Source organism: Lithobates pipiens, unplaced genomic scaffold, assembly GCF_037356315.1.
Source record: "Lithobates pipiens isolate NorthernLeopardFrog02 unplaced genomic scaffold, aLitPip1_a1.2 Scaffold_18, whole genome shotgun sequence".
NCBI lineage: Eukaryota > Metazoa > Chordata > Amphibia > Anura > Ranidae > Lithobates > Lithobates pipiens.
In genome coordinates, this window is record NW_027507758.1 from 159,919,239 (window position 1) to 159,938,142 (window position 18,904).

The following is an 18,904-nucleotide window of genomic DNA, read 5'->3' on the forward strand; positions in this document are numbered from 1 at the left end:
TTTGAGACAGGATCTAGTACTGTTAGAACAAACTGTGATTGGCCGTGATGTAGATGGGACTCCTTCATTAAAAAAAAAGTGCAGCAAGGGCCACCTCATGAGGGATTAAGGTATATAGTAATTGTGCGTTTAGGGACAGACATAAATTGGAATGTTCCCACGTTTAATTCTCCAAAGTACCCAATCAATGTAAAGAATGCCTGATATTGAACTAAGGGCTGCAGAAAAAAAGTCTACTTACTGGGACAGCCCATTGGGCAAGCTCTTAATGGAAGCTATGATAGACCTACCTGGAGGCTGAATAGGGTCTTCGTGGACCTTGGGCAAGATGTAAAAGTAATGGGTTTTATAAAGATCTCTTTACAGGAACTCCCATTTTTTTGTCTATAACCTTAATGGTTCTGACTGTTACTAGCTAGAGTTTCAATTAGAGCTTATAGTCATTTAGGGGATCACAGGACCATTTCCAATAGGTGCTATCATCAGAAAAAAAGTATGTTTGCCTCTGCAATGTCTTCAATTTATTCCATACAACAATGCCACCCCCCTTATCCACCTGTTTTATAACCAGATTAGCATTATTAGATAGGCCACCCAGAGCTCTTCTTTCCAGTGGGCTTAGATTGTATTGTTTATTTTTGGAGGCAAAACAAAGTCAGAATATTTTAGAATATGTAACCTGGTAGAAAGTATCAATGAAGGAGCCCTTAGCATGGAGGCGGTAAAACGAGGATTTTGGTTTGAGACCTGTAGTAGCTATATGGATATCATTGTTACAGGAAGGGGACCCTCAGGAACAGCCTTGTTAGACCAGAGATCCTCCAAAGCTCCCAAAGCTACCAGGTTCTCTCATTCCCAATCAATGGAACTGTTAGCAGATTGATCAGTGAACTTATATTCAACAGCAGTCAATTTTTCTTTCATATTGTAATAACATTTCAGTGTCGGTTTTCTTAAAAACGTATTCAAGTCCCTAAATAGTGTAAAGGGATTGAGGTAGTAGGAAGAAACAAAGCTCAGTAGAGACATTATTTGAGAGGAAAGTATGTTGAATATTTTTATTGTGTCTGAACCGACCCTTTGATGTGTCTTTTTCTTTCCCCCTTTTGCCTCTTCTCCTTCTTTTCTTTTCTCTTTGAAGTGAAAAGGGGGAGTAGACCCTAAAAATGAATGCCTAGGCCTAGGTGAGATGTGAAGAATGTCCTGAACATTGATGGAAGAAATGGTGGACTCACTGGTTCTGATAGCAGAATCAGGAATTTGGATATTTTAAGAAGTAGAGGAAGCTACTTGTCAGAAGCCATGAAATCACACCTGTTTATTAATAATAATAGTAAAAGGTAAACAGAGCAACGTAGTCAAATCTTAGACAGAGTTCGGTAATCGGAACGGATAATCAGACAAGCCAAAACGTCAGGGAGCCAGAGATCAGCGTACATCAGGACAGGCCAGGAAATCAGCATAGTGGAACAGCAAGCAGGATCAGGAACCAGAAGAAACATGAGCCAAGCAAGTTAGGAACACAGGAGAGCGTCTCTTGATATGTTTGACCAAGTTGAAGGCTGAGAGGGACTGAACTGAACAGCTTTAAATAACCAGCGTGACTGACGAACAGGATATCATCATCAGGTGAGTCACTGTGTAAAAAAAGATTTGAGCTGGCAATTAACCGACAGCTAAGCTGCCTGCTCTGAGAAGGGAAAACATCTATAGAAAGCACAGAGGAGGACAGGAGTTATGTACATCCGAGGATGAGACCCAAGAGCATTCCTCCGGACTGTACCCTTTCCAATGCACCAGTTACTGTATGCACCCATGGGACCTACGGGAGTCAACAATGGACTGTACTTCATACTCCTCATGGTTCTCAAGCTGTACTGGGTGAGGACGTGGCACAGAGGTGGTAAAGAGGTTGCAGACCAAATGTTTTATTAAAGAGACATGGAATACATTTGAGATACGCATATTAGAAGGAAGCATAAGCCACTGGGTTAATTCTGCATAGAATACAGAAAGGCCCAATAAACCAGGTACCAACTTCAGTGAAGGAACACGGAGATGACAGCCAGACCCTGTCCCTAACCTGTTAGAAAGGTGCATGCCTGCTGTCAGCATGGAGTCTGTACCTATCATTGACATATTGCAAAGCCTCCTGGATTTTTGCCCTAGTAGAATGAAGACCACGGAGATGTTCCTCTAATGCAAGGAGTCTCTGCGGAACAAATGAGTCAGGCAACATGGAAGGTTGGAAACCATAGTTTGCCATAAACGGGGACAATCAGGAAGCAGAATTCAAGGCAATATTGTGAGAAAACTCCGCCCAAAGTAAGAGGTCTGACTAGTTGTTATGATGGTCAGAAATATAGCAACGTAGAAACTGCTCCAAGGACTGGTTGGCTCATTCTGTGATATGCAGAGAAGAAAGAAAGCTGAATTCCCAACTGTACACAAATAGCTTGCCAGAACCTGGACACATACTGACTACCCCTGTCCGAGATGATCACCTTGGATAGCCCATGTAAGCAAAAGATCTCCTGAGCAAAAATGGAAGCCAGTTCCTTAGATGTGGGCAACTTCTTAAGTGGAATACAATGAGACATCTTTGAGAACCGATCAACCACCATAAGGATAACTGTGTTGCCCTGAGAGTTGGGTAACTCCACAATGAAATCCATGGACAGGTGGGTCCAAGGCCTCTCTCCATTGAGTATGGGTTGTAGGAAGCCCACTGGAAGGTGTCGTGGTGTTTTACTCTGAGGCCACCAGAATTGTTGGAAAATGGCCCAAAAGAGTTGATTCCTCCCAGGGTGGCCAGCAGCCTTGGGAGAATGGTAAGTCTGGAGCATGGCAGGAATCACAGAAACAGGAACCGATACCATCTTGGAAGTGGAGGAAAATTGTCACGACAAAGCGTGAGCCCTTACATTCATAGTACCGGGAAAGAAAGAGACAATGTAATCTAACTTAACAAAAAAAGAGCCCATCACGCCCTTCTGGGAGAGAGGCATTTAGCCTCAGACAAGAATGTGAGATTCTTATGGTCAGTAAGAATGAGAACCGGCACAGTGGTACCTTCGATGAGACACCGCAATTCTATAAGGGCTGAAATGATCGCTAACAACTCTGTCCCCAATCTCGTAATTGCATTCCGCAAGTAACAATTTCTTGGAAAAGTAGCCATAGTAAGCATAGCGCTCTCTGGTAGGACGTTGCGACAGAGGGGCGCCAACTCGAGTCTCAGAAGCATCAACCTCAAGGATAGAGGGTAACATAGGATCAGGATGTGCCAACACAGGAGCAGCAACAAAGGCAGCCTTGAGACTCTCAAAGGCCTTAATGGACTCTTGAGACCAACTCTGTGGGTTACAGTCCTTTCTGGTCATATCAGTCGGGGGCTTGACCAGAGAAGAGAAGTTACGAATAAACTTTTGATAATTGGCAAAGCCAAGAAAATGTTGCAGAGGATGTACAGTGGTGTGAAAAAGTGTTTGCCCCCTTCCTCATTTCCTGTTCCTTTGCATGTTTGTCACACTTAAGTGTTTCGGAACATCAAACCAATTTAAACAATAGTCAAGGACAACACAAGTAAACACAAAATGCAATTTGTAAATGAAGGTGTTTATTATTAAAGGTGAAAAAAAATCCAAACCATCATGGCCCTGTGTGAAAAAGTGATTGCCCCCTAAACCTAATAACTGGTTGGGCCACCCTTAGCAGCAACAACTGCAACCAAGCGTTTGCGATAACGTGCAATGAGGCTTTTACAGCGTCCTGGAGGAATTTTGGCCCACTCATCTTTGCAGAATTGTCCTAATTCAGTTACATTAGAGGGTTTTCGAGCATGAACGGCCTTTTTAAGGTCATACCACAACATCTCAATAGGATTCAGGTCAGGACTTTGGCTAGGCCACTCCAAAGTCTTCATTTTGTTTTTCTTCAGCCATTCGGTGGTGGACTTGCTGGTGTGTTTAGGATCATTGTCCTGCTGCAGAACCAAAGTTCGTTTCAGCTTGAGTACACGAACAGATGGTCGGACATTCTCCTTCAGGATCTCTTGGTAGACAGCAGAATTCATAGTTCCTTTTATCACGGCAAGTCTTCCAGGTCCTGAAGCAGCAAAACAGCCCCAGACCATCACACTACCACCACCGTATTTTACTGTTGGTATAATGTTCTTTTTATGAAATGCAGTGTTCCTTCTACGCCAGATATACTTGGACACACACCTTCCAAAGAGTTCCACTTTTGTCTCATCGGTCCACAGAATGTTGTCCCAAAAGTCTTGGGGATCATCAAGATGTGTTGTGGAGAAATTGAGACAAGCTTTGATGTTCTTTTTGCTCAGCAGTGGTTTTCTCCTTGGAACTCTGCCATGCAGGCCATTTTTGCCCAGTCTTTTCCTGATGGTGGAGGCATGAACGCTGACCTTAACTGAGGCAAGTGAGGCCTGCAGTTCCTTGGACGTTGTTGTGGGGTCTTTTGTGACCTCTTGGATGAGTCGTCGCTGCGCTCTTGGGGTAATTTTGGGCTGCCGGCCACTCCTGGGAAGGTTCACCACTGTTCCATGTCTTCGTCATTTGTGGATAATGGCTCTCACTGTGGTTCGCTGGATTCCCAAAGCTTTGGAAATGGCTTTATAACCCTTTCCAGACTGATAGATCTCAATTACTTTCTTTCTCAATTGTTCCTGAATTTCTTTGGGTCTCGGCATGATGTGTAGCTTTTAAGGATCTTCTGGTGGACCTTACTGTGTCAAGCAGCTCCTATTTAAGTGATTCCTTGATTGTGAACAGGTGTGGCAATAATCAGGCCTGGGTGTGGCTAGAGAAATTGAACTCAGGTGTGGACAACCACAGTTATAGTATGTTTTAACAAGGGGGGCAATCACTTTTTCACACAGGGCCATAATGGTTTGGATTTTTTTTCACCTTTAATAATAAACACCTTCATTTACAAATTGCATTTTGTGTTTACTTGTGTTGTCCTTGACTATTGTTTAAATTGGTTTGATGTTCCGAAACACTTAAGTGTGACAAACATGCAAAGGAACAGGAAATGAGGAAGGGGGCAAACACTTTTTCACACCACTGTATACCCACGGGTCGAGGCCACTGTAGGACTGCTGAAAGTTTCTCTGGGTCCATTGAAAAACTGGCAGTGGAAATGACATAACCCAGGAATTTAACCTGTTCATGATGGAACTCGCACTTCTCCAATTTAAAATAAAGATTGTTCTCTCTCAGCTTCTGAAGCACGCAACAGACATCTGTGTTGGTGCTCTCTAGGGACTTGGAGAAAATAGGATATTGTCGAGATAAACCACCACACATAGCTGCAACAATTCTCGGAGGACATTGTTGATAAATTCCTGGAAAACTGCCAGAGAGTTGCAAAGGCCAAATGGCATTATGAGGTATTCATAATGGCCCTATAATCAATACAAGGTCTCAGTTCACCACTCTTCTTCTTCACAAAGAACAAACTAGCACCAGCAGAAGATGAGGACTTGTGGATGAATCCTTGAGAAAGTGCATCTGCAACATATTCCTCCATGGCCTTGTCCCCCAAGATCGACAAAGGGTAAACCCAGCCACGAGGGGTTATGGCACCAGGTTGAAGGTCAATTGCACAATCATAAGACTGGTGTGGAGGCAAACTACCGGCTTGCCCTTTGTCAAAGACATTGCTAAAGTCACGGTACTCTTCCGGCAGGGAGGAGAGTGAAGAGGTGCACAGGACCTTAGCCACATTCTGAAAACATGTCTTGCTGCATTGTGGCGACCAGGAAAGAACCTCAGCACGAAGCCAATCAAAAGAGGGGTTGTGCCTTTGTAACCAAGGATAACCCATAACAAGCAGAAACCTAGGTGAGGAAATAACTTGGAATTCGATTATCTCATGGTGAAGAGCCCTTACGACCATGGAAAATTGAAAACTCTCATGATTCACCTGTCAAGAGCCTCAATGGCAAGTGGAGTGGCATGAAGCTGCAGCGGAATCGAGTGCTTATATACAAATGCAGCATCAATGAACAGACCTGCAGCCCCAGAGTCGATAAGAGCCTGTATCTCGATGGATGACTCAGACCAAGAAAGGGTGTCCAGAACTAGGGGCTTATCCTTCTGGATAGCTGGGGAAGAAACAACGCCACCTAAGGTCTGTCCTCTACAGGACCACAAGGTTCGGGTATTCCCTGAAAGGGTAGGACAAGACTTCAAAAAGTGACCTGCCTGGCTACAATAAAGGCACAATCTCTCCCTCCTCCTAAAGATCCTCTCATCCGCAGAGAGACCTGTGAAGCCCAACTGCATTGGTTCCGCTTCACTGACCGACTCTGTACCAGGAGGCATGGGAGGCGAGGGAGGCAAGGGTGGGACTGCAAAGCTCGGAGCCAAGGGTACAGGAGGCTTCTGCAAGAGTTTCTTAAAGGAAGGTCTCTCTTGGAGTCTGGAGTCAATAAGAATGGCAAACATGATCAACTTCTCCAGCTCAGTGGGTATATATCTCATCTTTGATGTTGTCCAAAAGACCATGAGAAAAAAAAAGCCACAGGGGCCCCATTGTTCCATGCAACCTCTGCTGCCAGAGTATGGAAGTCCATGGCAAAATCGGCAACTGTTCTCCTACCCTGCTTGATGCACAAGAGGCTTTTGACAGCAGAAGTGGAGTGTGCAGGAACATCAAATACCCTTTTAAAGGAAGCCACAAACTCTGGGTAACTCAGAACAACATGCATCTCCCATAGAAGGTTTGCCCAGGCCAAGGCTCTCTCAGAAAGCAAAGATATCACAAAACCTTCTCTCCGTGGGAAACGCCTGGGGCAGCATCTCAAAGTATATTTTAACCTGGTTGAGGAACCCTTTGCATTGAAATGGATAGCTCCCAAATTGCTGGAGAAGCGGAGCAAAACCAGACATACCTCTTATAGAGGTAATACTCAAGGAGGGTGCCTGCACAGAGACTTGAGCAGCAGCAGGGATGGCCTGAAACACAGGTTGTACTGGAGCAGCCACAGTGGGAGATTCCAGGTGAGCTGTGCGAGGAGCATCTGTAATGCTATGGCAAACTGATCCATGCGGTTATCCTGCTCATCCAATCTGGAAAAAATGTTATAAACAAGTGGATTAACTACTTTTTCTGAATTCATCGCCTGCGCCTACTGTTAGAAACCATGAATCAGACTGTCAGAGTCGGTTCACACTGAGGCAGCACGACTTGCAACATGACTGCCTCAGGCGGCCTGCATCCAACTTCAGTGGTGGCTTGCAAAATGACTTATAGATTGTATAGAAGTCAATGCAAGTCGCCTGAAGTCGCACCAAAAGTAGTACAGGAACCTTTTTCTAAGTCGGAGGGACTAGTGTCACTCCTATTAGAACGGTTCCATTGTAAAAAACGGGACGCGACTTGTCAGGCGGCTAAGTCACCTGATGAGTCGCCCCTGTATGAACCGGCTCTCAGACTTCTACGTACCTGACCGGTGAGTCCACTTGAGCAGAGGGAGGTCTCCCTTACATGTCCAACTTGCGGCCCCTGATAGAATAGACAGGAGGCACGGGAGTGTAGAATGGTATGAGAGCCTGGTAGTAAGGTTCCAGATGCAGGAAGGTAGATAATATTCAAGCAGTGGGTATGCAGGCTGGAGCACAGGCAACAGGTGCTGAGCAGGAGCAGGACAGGCAGGTCTGGATACAAGCAGGGTTCAGCAACAGACGGGCAGTGAGGTACAGAGGAGCAGGCAGTAGCAGAGGCAAGACAGGCTGAGATCGGGTGCAGGCAGAAGTCAAGGGTATCCGAGTGGCAAGCCAGGTCGTCAAGAGATCAGGAACACAGGTGCAGGTAGCAGGAGCAAGGACACTGGGAGCTGATTGTCAGGCAGCACTGAGCAGAGTGTGCAGGTAACCTAAATAGGCCGATTGGTGCCAAACACCGTTCACGTGTACACGCTGACGCACACAGGATAGATTGAGTGTATCTTTTTTGAAAGTCTGATGTGGTGTGAAGTCTGGTGTGACCAGGGCTGTACTGGGACAAAAATTTGGCCCTTGACTTCATCATGACCGGCCCACTTTAATTTTGAGTGTCCCCAACTGTGTCCTCCTTACATCTGTGTGTCCCCACCAGCAGCCCCCTTCACATCAGAGTCCCCACCAGCAGCCCCCTTTACATCAGAGTCCCCACCAGCAGCCCCTTCATGCCAGAGTCCCCACCAGCAGCCCCCTTCACATCAGAGTCCCCACCAGAAGCCCCCTTCACATCAGAGTGTCCTCCCTCTCCTCCCCCTCCCACATGTACTCACTTTTGAAGGCAGCTTTTCGTTCCTCTTTCCAGTCATGTAATAACAAGTGATAAGGGGAGAGATTAAGGAAAGTCTGCTGGCTGTCTATCTCTCCCTGCAGGCTGGAAGGAACATACGCCTAATGCTCTCTCCAGCAGGTGACGGAAGCAGCTCCTCCTGACAGGAGTGAAATCACGATCACTCACTGTCAGAGTGGAGCGGCTCCAGGACTGCACCTGACTGGCCCACTGAGCCATTCGGCCGACCGGGAAACTCCCAGTAGTCCCAATGGCCAGTCCATGTTTAGGTGTGACACTTCCTGTTGCCAAAAGGAATACTGAAAGGTTCTTGATGTTTGTAATTACTCCTGTGGCTTATATCAAAATTAGATGTTGGTCTAAGGCAGGATTTACACCTATGCATTTTTAGTGCTTTTTGCATTTTGCAGATTTGCACTACAGAACGTGTTCCATAGGAAACAATGTTACATGGACTGTAGTGCAAATCCTCAAAATGTAAAAAGCACTAAAACTGCATGTGTGAACCCAGCCTAAGGCTAATAAGGAGTAGGGCAGATTAATTGTAATCTTTGGACAGCCCAAGGCAGAACCTTTTATGCTTTGTAACCATTAAGATCCCTGTCAAGTTTTGTGGGATTTTTTTGGCCACTAAAGCATTTGTTCAATATATTTTTTGTATTTGTCAAACTTCTCTTCTGTTCTCTTCTTTGTTGGATGATAATTTTCATCCATATGGTGGTTCAAAATTTGGAGACTTGTCACCATTCTGTATACAAATCTATGGGGTTATTTACTAAAGGCAACTCCACTTTGCACTACAAGTGCACTGCAAGTGTACTTGAAAGTGCACTTGTAAGTGCAGTCACTGTAGATCTGAGGGGGACATGCAAGGAAAATAAAAAAACAGTATTTTAGCTTGCACATGATTGGATGATAAAATCAGCAGCGCTTCCCCTCATTTCAGATCGTCCCCTCAGATCTACAGTGACTGCACTTCCAAGTGCCCTTTCAGGGCACTTGCAGTGTAAAGTGGATTTGCCTTTAGTAAATCAACCCCTATGTCTAAAAATTCACATTCTTTGTAAATACTTAATCCTCGTGGGGTAATATTAAGGTCATTCTGTGATTTGAGGATAACCTCTAGTTTAAAGAATAGTTTTTGCATATCATGTTCATATGTTGCACTGGATGCAATGTAATACCGACAGCTGACTAGGGAGGAATAGTGAGTGTGGTCACCCCTGTAGTTGGAACTATATGGAAATGTATATGGAAAAATACTCAGGCTTTAAGTTTATCCATATAGGAAAAATTGAGAGCAATAAAATGCAGCTGAAATGAATATCCCACAAGAGAGTGAAAAACATCAAACTATTTTCTATGTAAAGAAATGCACATAAAACCATTCACTTCTCCATGAAAATGCTCACAAGAATTAGGAAGTCCAAAGAGTCAAATTTATAATAGCCAGGTGAAACAAGTGTATCCTACAACTAGAGGTTCTGCTGACTCTTGTAGTCCGCTGTTGGATGGGGAGATGGGGAGATTAGGGCGGGATGGAAATGGGAATAGTTGGCTATACCTCGAATGGGGTCTATGGATAAACAGCAGAACCAGTCACAAACGTTGGTGTAAGTCAAGCCCCCCCGACAGGAGATTCACAGCCACATGTGGCTGGGTGAATAAAGACTGGTGAGGATGCAAAACATACATTCCATCTAGCAATCACCGGGCAGCATGTAGCCGCTATTCATCAGTATGCTCACAACTTCTTGTCTCACTGAAGGGGGGGGTTGTAGCAGCGAATCCTCATGCTGTGTGTAGTTCATGCTTGCCATTTCCAGTTACATAGTCCAATAGCCTGGGAGGATTAAAGTTCTGCAAAGCCAGCCTGCTTCCCAATAGTTGGGCCAGCTACTCCCATTTCCATCCTGCCCTTATCGCCCCATCCAGCCTGCAATACCTTCATTGTGGTTCTATTGAACACTCAGCTTCAGCTGCATTCTATGTGGATTGTTATACCCTTTGTAAATTTCCAGGGTTGGTCTCTGTGGATAAAGTGATTTACCATTGGAATAATCTCATCCTTTTTATCCCACTGTCTGTGGAAGAGCCCATGTATCCCCATAGACTTATTGCAATGTGAACTGTGTGTGGTGGTGTATGAGGTGTGCTGCCGGCAGGTCTCTGAGTTGTTTGACAACGTTGTCATTTTTTAATGTTTGCAATAGTGGTCGTTTTTTGCATCAATTAATTTAATCATTTTCAATAAAGTTGTTTTTTAAGTCCAGAGTGTTCCTTAATATGGTTTCTTGGTGATCTTCAATCTCCATTTTTTCAGTTTCTGCATCATTAAGTCTTGATGTGGTGTTTCCAACCTCCACTGGCGCCGTTTGCACAATTTTCATAAAGTCAGCTTTTGGGTTAGCTTGACAAAGGGGGCAGGGGCTCTGAAACATGTTGCTGCCTGTCCATTCTGTTGTATGTTTTGCTCTTTAGCGAGGTGCACAAAGGATGGCCGTAGACACCACTGGCTGCTTTTTCCTTTGGATAGTCCGGCTTCACTGCATGCAGGCTTACTGATCTAATAGTCCTGGTGTCATCTGTAGTGAATATATGTGGTTTCCTTCAGCTCTCTGGGCTGCCCACAGGCAACTTAGATGTGAGTGTTCTATGTCTATTTTCCAATAAAGTCATACATTTTTTTACAAATTCCTGTGCCCTTTAAATATGCTTTCTTACATGTAATGGATTGGTCCCAGACTTACCTAATGAGCTACAGGATACACTCATTTAACCTGGCCATTATAAATAGGACTTTTTGGACTTCCTAATTCTTGTGAATGTTTACATGGAGTGCCAAATATTAAGTTTTATGTCGATTTCTGTACATAGAGGACAGTGTGTTGTTTGTGCTGCTATGACTATAGTTATGTCACTGGAAAGAGGCATAGAAAGCAAAAGCCAAAACTTAAAAGGAAAGGGCTCCCCGTTGATGAGAAACTGTGTTGGGTCTTATGAGATTTATGGGAGCCTGAGAGATTCTCTGCCATTGCAGTGACCTTTTGCCAGGACTGTACATATATATAGAGGGATGAAGGGCATGTACATGTGTTATTCTGTCAGCCAAGCTATTCCACACCTGAAACATAGTTTTGTCACTGTTGTGACACAAGTTATTTTGTTATGCAGTGGTTGCATGAATAGCCTTGAAAATAAATGTGACATGACCTAAAAGTTCCTAAAAAAACATTAATATTAAAAAGCAGGCACCCTGTGGTCATTTCAAAAACTTGCTCTAATCTTCAAGTCAGTTCATGTGAACCTGGAACATAGGACCAGGCTGTACACAGAGCTTTGATGTTTGCCCAAGTTAGCAGAAAGATCTGCTGCTTTTTATTTAACAATCCAGTGCCAGAACCTCAGTGACTAGTAAAGACTCTGGCATTTAACTTTTGAATGACAAAGGATGAGGATTAGAGCTATATAGATTTAGTGACACTAAGACCCCTTTCACACTGGGGCATTTTTCAGGCGTTTTTCATGCGCTTTAGCGTTAAAAAAAGCGACTGAAAGAAGCCGCAACTGCAATCCCAATGTAAAAGCCCCAGTGCTTTCACACTGAGATTCCTTTCACACTGGGGCGTTTTTCAGGCGCTTTAGCATTAAAAAAAGCGCCTGAAAGAAGCTGCAATCCCAATGTAAAAGCCTGAGTGCTTTCACACTGAGGCGCTGCGCTGGCAGGGCATCAAAAAAAGTCCTGCAAGCAGCTTCTTTGCAGCGCTTTTAGAGCGGTGAATACAACGCTCCTAAAGTGCCCCTTCTCATTGAAATCAATGGGAAGCGCCTGTAAAACGCCTGAAAAACGCTATTGGCAGCAGCGTTTTGTGGGCGCTTTTAACCCTTTATTTGGCCACTAGCAGGGGTTAAAAGCGCTCCAATAACGCTCGAAAAATGCTGGTAAAGCGCTGCTAGTTTAAGCGGCGCTTTACGAGCGTGTGAAAGGGCTCTTAAAGCACTTGGGCTTTCACATTGGGACTGCAGATGAGGCTTCTTTCAAGCGCTTTACAGGCGCTTTTTTTAACGCTAAAGCGCCTGAAAAACGCCCCAATGTGAAAGGGGTCTAAAGCATTTTCAACCTTGCTCCCTTCACCCTGACTTGACTCCACATGGTAATGTGGTCTGTAAGGGTTTGCAGGGCACTATAGGATTGGAAGTTTCCGAGGCCCATCTGGAGAAATAAATAACCATGGCATTTTTGGTGATAATGTAAAAATATGTAAAGTTACTATAAAGTTGGTAGATAGTGATATATTACGGAAAAAGCTCGACAAATGGCAAAATAGGCAATTAAATAGTAGATTAAATTAAATTCTGAAAAATGTAAGGTCATGAAACAACACAAAATAGAATGATTGAAATGCATTTTTTAAGGTATGAGGCCAACAGATATTTAACAGAATAGATAATTGGGCAACTGATTAGACAAGGAACTGTAACTTAGAGTTTATAAAACAGGTGCAAAATCAGTTAGAATAAGTAACGCAAAACATGTTCAGGATGGTATCATCACCTCTTCAGAAAAAAAAACAGTTCAAAACACAGCTACATGCAATGATCCAGTGTCTCTCACTGTGAAGTTCAGGGTAGGTCTAGTAACAGAGGTGAATATCTAGAGGTATCCAAGGCCCAAGGAAAAAAGAAAACACTCCACTGGAATTGGTGTTCTCGCTGGTGGTGGGTAGCAATCAGGAAGGAGCTTCTCACAGTAGCTGGGTCTTCTGTAGAAGTTGCGTGCTATTAGATTCCAGCCCAGCTGCCCACAAGCTAGTTCTGACAGTGCCTTGCCTGAGTGCAGATCACTGCCCAGCGATCTCTGCCTCATTAGGTCTCTCTCAGAGAAGGCTGAAAATTGTATAATCCATAGGTGTAGCAAATGCACACCTGAGAGTCCAAAACCAGGTCTTACAATGTTCCAGGACAGATGCTGCCACCCAGCCTCCAAGCGACACTCTTCCGTGAGGGAGAAAAAGTACCCTTTTACAGACCAATGTTCCCAGATCTTACCCTCTAGCAAATGTATTTAGTCAAATCTCTTTAGGACCTTCAGCACAGCATATACCGAGGCCCAAATAGCAACTCCAGTACACAGTCTGCATTCCAGGATCAGCAGCTCCAGGACAAGAAAACTCTAGGAAAGCCTCCAAAACATTTGTCACCTTCCCCAGCCACCTTCTGGGCACCCCTTCACAGGGATTGGCTGAGGTATGATAAATATTTATAACTCAGTGGTTAATTCTCCTACTCTATGAAAGCTTTTTCTATAAGCAGGCTGAAGTTTTCAACCACCAAGCTTAAAGTGGTTGTAAAGGCAGAATGTTTTTTTATCTTAATGCACAATTCTCTTGTGTGCAGCAGCCCCCCTAACACTTACCTGAGATCCCTCTCTGTCCAGCGATATCCACGAGTGTCTCAGCCATCCGAGATTTTCCCTCCTGATCGGCTGAGAATGGCTCTGCTGCTGTCAATCGAAGTCAGCTAGCCAGTCAGGGGAGAGAGGGGCGGGCCCGGGGCTCCGTGTCTGAATGGACTGGGAACTGTGACTCGGCTCGGGTGCCCCCATAGCAAGCTGCTTGCTGTTGGGGCACTGAACAGGAGGGGGGGGGCAGGAGCACAGAAGAGGCACCCGGAGGATTTGGGCAGCTCTGTGCAAATCCACTGCAACAGAGCAGGTAAGTATGATATGTTTGTTATTTTTATAGGGGAAAAAAATGAGACTTTACAATCACTTTAAGGAAATATTAACCAGACCAAAAATCAGATCACTAATTTACTAAATGCAGAAAAGTCAAAAGATTAATTTAGCCTAACTGGGGCAAGGCTCTATTTCATTAGAACTCTGAATGAAAGTGTATTCTGTGACGATAGAGCACCGTTATTTTTTTCTTTATCTATTTACTACAGTAAGAATCATTGAAGGATTCAAATATACATTCATTTGTGCTGAAGCCTTTTAACAAATAAAATTCTCTCCATCAATCTGCAGCATATCACTCCAAACTTCACTACCACATAATGCAGCCCTACATGATTCCTCCTTAGCTGCATCACTCTAAATCCTTCTACAAGCATGAAGCATGATACCAGCATGAAACAGTATGATTTATGATCTGACATTTTAAGGTGCCATTTAATCTAACCAGTTCCAGAATATATAAACTAGGAAGCCAGTGTAACATTGCATGCCTCATTTAAATGCCCTCAGCATCTGAAATACCGTACATAGCAACATTATATTGTTTACATATTTACATTTTTACAATTTTTTACAAAAAAAGACACCATCCACTTCAACCAACAGAGAAAAAAAACAAACATACACAAATCAAAAATCTCCATATACACTATCCTATACCTACAGGTGATCCAGAGGAAGGCAAAATAAAATCCAATAAGCATGATTCAATTTGCTCCAGCGGGGGAACAGAAATCTTTCCTGATCCCCCCCAGAGGCAATAGAATTTTCCCTGGACCAACTGTACCTGTAAATATTAGAATCCAGAATTACCTATAAATATTAGTTTATTATTAAACACTGGACTGAAGACAATTTCAGTTTCTAATTTTATTGAAGCATGAGGTAGAAGACTTGGTAACTCTTTGATCAGCGGAATGCTGTTTTCATAAGCTCACAGTGTGCAGTGAAATCACAGTGAGCATTTTTCGTATATAAGAGAAGACTGTAAAACTGTGTAACACTGTAGGTAAGGTTGGAGTTCAGCTTCGACATCTACATAGTCTTTTTTTCAAACTGAAGAAGACCTCCATCCAAAACTATCAGCCTTATTTTGAGTGGAGGCAGCTCTACAGTATTTAAAAAAACAAACAGAAGGCACCTCTAACTGCAGTAAGCACAAGACTTGAATTGCCCAAATATAAAAACAAACTTACAAGAATTTAAAAAGAACAAGGCCCATCATGGTAGCTAAAGTTATGCCGCACACACACGACCAGACTTTTCAACATCAAAAGTCTGACGGAATGATTCCGGCAGACTATTCGATCATGTGTGGGCTGCAGCGGACTTTTGATTTGCAAAAGTCTGACAGACTTTAGAAATGGAACATGTTTCAAATTTTTCCGAAAGAACTCCGCCGGACCCAGTTCCTACCGAGAAATCCGCTCATGTGTGTGCTAGTCCGACGGACAAAAACCGATGCGAGGGCAGCTATTGGCTACTGGCTATGAACTTCCTTATTCTAGTCCGGTTGTACGTCATCACATTCGAATCCGTCAGACTTTGGTGTGATTGTGTGTGGCCAAGTCCGTTCATTCGGAAAGTCCGTCAGAACTCTGTCAGAACTCCGTCAGAACTCAGTCGAAAGTCTGTCGGACCTAAGTCCGGTCGTGTGTACGCGGCATTAGAAGTCTAGCGGCAGGTAGTCCCAGAGGTGATCCAGTTTACATCTAGATGGAGAAAGTGCCAACCGACCAACAGAGGGGGCCGCAGGAGAAAGCACCAGAAAATTGCATCCCTCTTAGCCCTTGTACACACGGTTGGACATTCCGACAACCAAATCCGTCGGATAAATTCAGACGGATTTAGTCCAGAAGTGGTGTTGCATACACACGGTTGGACTAAGTTGACGGAATTTCTGGTTGCTAAGAACGCGGTGACGTAAGCCGCGTACAACGGGACTAGAAAAGGGAAGTTCGGCACCACGTCTGGCACCCTTCGGGCTCCTTCTGCTGATCTTGTGTTTATCGCATGTTAGTAGAAGTTTGGTTAGAGACGATTTGCGCTTTTCAGATTTGTGCTTCAGATCATTACTGCTCTTCAGTTTGTGCTTGTCGGCGCGTATCTGCTTATATCAGTGCGTGTAGTCAGTTAGCATTTGTTGGTCATTGTGGACTATATCTTGGTATATAGTACGCTTTGATTTTCATTGCTTATTGTCTGCTCATTTCTGGTTTTCAGTTAGTTCTTTCAGGCCTTGCTGTTTATCGGTGCTTTCTGTTGTCAGTTCTGACCAGCCGACCGTTTTCAAGCCATGTTTCATGTACGTACTCATCGTAGAGTTCGTGCTGTGCAGGGGCTTGGTGTTGGGCTTTTAGCTTTGACACAAGCCTGGTCCATGAATAGGGCGAGGAGGAGTTTGTGGACCAAGAATTGGCTGCTCCAGTGTGACCAGTTCTCGCACATGCTTTTGCTTTGTGAGATCTGGGAGAATAATCCTGATGATTTCAGGAATTATCTCCGGATGACGGACCCCGTTTTTCACCATCTGCTGGCTTTGCTGTCCCTTTATATCAGCAGGCAGGATACCTGCATGCGGCAAGCCATCATTCCGGAGCAGAGGCTCATCGCCACGTTGCGCTACTTAACGACAGGGAGAAGTCTTCAGGACCTCAAGTTCTCGACAGGCATCTCCCCCCAGGCTCTGGGAATCATTATTCCTGAGACCTGTTCTGCCATAATTCAGGTCCTGCAGAAGGACTATATGACAGTAAGTTTTCTCCTTTAACATCACATTCTATGTATTTAATGTTTGCTAATGTGTTGTATTCTTTCCTCATTCCCTAATTAGCATTTTTGCAATATGCTGTAATTGATATGCTGTGCCCCTTTGTCCTCATGCATGCTGGAAGCTTTTCAAGTTCCTTTTTTTTCCTTCATGCATATTTGCCTTCACTAACTTCCCCAGCATGCTCTTCTGGGGCCATACACCTATAGCCTAGTCACTTAGCAATGTATTTTGTCAGCTCCATAGTATTGCTTTCCCCTAAACACCCCCTAAAATGTGTACAAATGTTATGTGTGTGCTTAAATTCATGCAGAGTGACAGAAATTTTTTTTGGGTTGGGCCAAACTCATTAGGAACCCCCCTCCCCTAGGTTCAGTCTGGTCTGACAGAAGATGCAGCCTCTTGTAGGACCACAGCCTGGGGACATAGATGGCATCTGCTCTTCCTGATCTCTTGGACATCTGGACCAGACTGCTCTCCCTGAGATATGTACTCCTCAGGCCACCAATTTTGCATTTTCAAATTATTTCATGTCTACCCCGGGGGCCAAAGGCTTCGCCAAATTGACCAGTTTCTCCAGCATTGCCTTCCTGTTTGTTTGTTTGACACCTAAATAAAGGTTTTATTTTGGTTCAAGAAATACTTGCCTATGTGTTTTACTTCAAAAAGGACAGTTTATTTGTGAGTAGGCAGGTACATTTCAAAAATACAATGTCAAATTAATAACAAGGGGCACCAACACCAAACAACCTCATCTAGATTAAAAAAGAAAACAATAAAAAGAAAGATAATAATGGTGTTGTGGTAAGTTGACACACAAAACACACCAAAAATTCCGAAGATGAGCAAACTGTCAAAAAAGGAGATTTTGATTAAAAAAAAAACAACCATAAAATTTAAAACCAAAAAAAAAAAATGATTGGGGAGATGTGATGAATTAAAATATTGTATTCATGAAATGAGGAAAAAGAATAAAGAAATAAGTTTGGGAGAAGTGTGTGTGAATATGAGCAGCAAAACAACTTCATTCTTGTAGCATTGTAAAGAAAAAGAAAATGCGCTGCATTAAAGAATTTTTAACATTGCAGCATGATGAATGTGCTATATCGATTACGAGCGGTAGTTTTACCTGACCGAGCGCTTCCGTCTCAGAATTTATTCTGAGCATGCGTGGCACCTTGTCCATCGGACTAGGCTACACACGATCAGAACTGATGCGCATCGGATCATGTTGTCGGAAAATTTTATAGCCAAGCTCTCAAACTTTGTCCGTCGGATATTCCAATGGAAACAGTCCGATTCAGCCCACACACTGTCGGATTATCCGACAACACGGTCCGATCGGACATTTTCTGTCGGAATATCCGACCGTGTGTACAAGGGCTAAGAGTGCTGCTCAAGTGCTGTCTTAAGCCCCATACACACTATCAATTTTTCTGCTGAGCTTTTCCTTCAGATTTACCAAAACCATATAATATGAGGTCAAACCTTAGGAGTTTAAATTTGTATGCAATCAGGCAGGTCCTTGCACTACATGGTTTTTGTAAACCTGAAGGAAAAAATTAGCAGGAAATCTGATCGTGTGTATGGGGCATAAGATACCTCTTTGATTGATCTGCATCTATCCCATACTGTCGACATTATCTCTGGCCAGCCCTTTTATCCAGAGCGCCCTACATTCATTTACCTAGTTCTGCAGTATTTGCAGTCACAGACAGAAGATACAGCTATTCATTTTATATGCTAAAATAAGCTTAAAGTGTGTGTGAATCGCCATACCGGTAGGCGCTTCATGTAATAGATACAGTGGGCGTGCGTGCGTTTTGATATTTGATTTAATATTTGTGAATGCACTTTATCCAAAAGCTTCAGTTTTGTGGTTTCATTGAATACAGAAAATCATGCTATTGCAACTTTAAAGTTGATTGCTAGCAAGCTAAACTGACAAAGATAAAACTTGTGTTTAAATTGCCCTCACAATCATTATATTCAGGTATGTGGTTGTAATTTGCAGCTCCCTCTGACTTTCATTGTAGAAAATAACTTACCTGGACCTCCTCATTTCATCCTACCATGGGTCA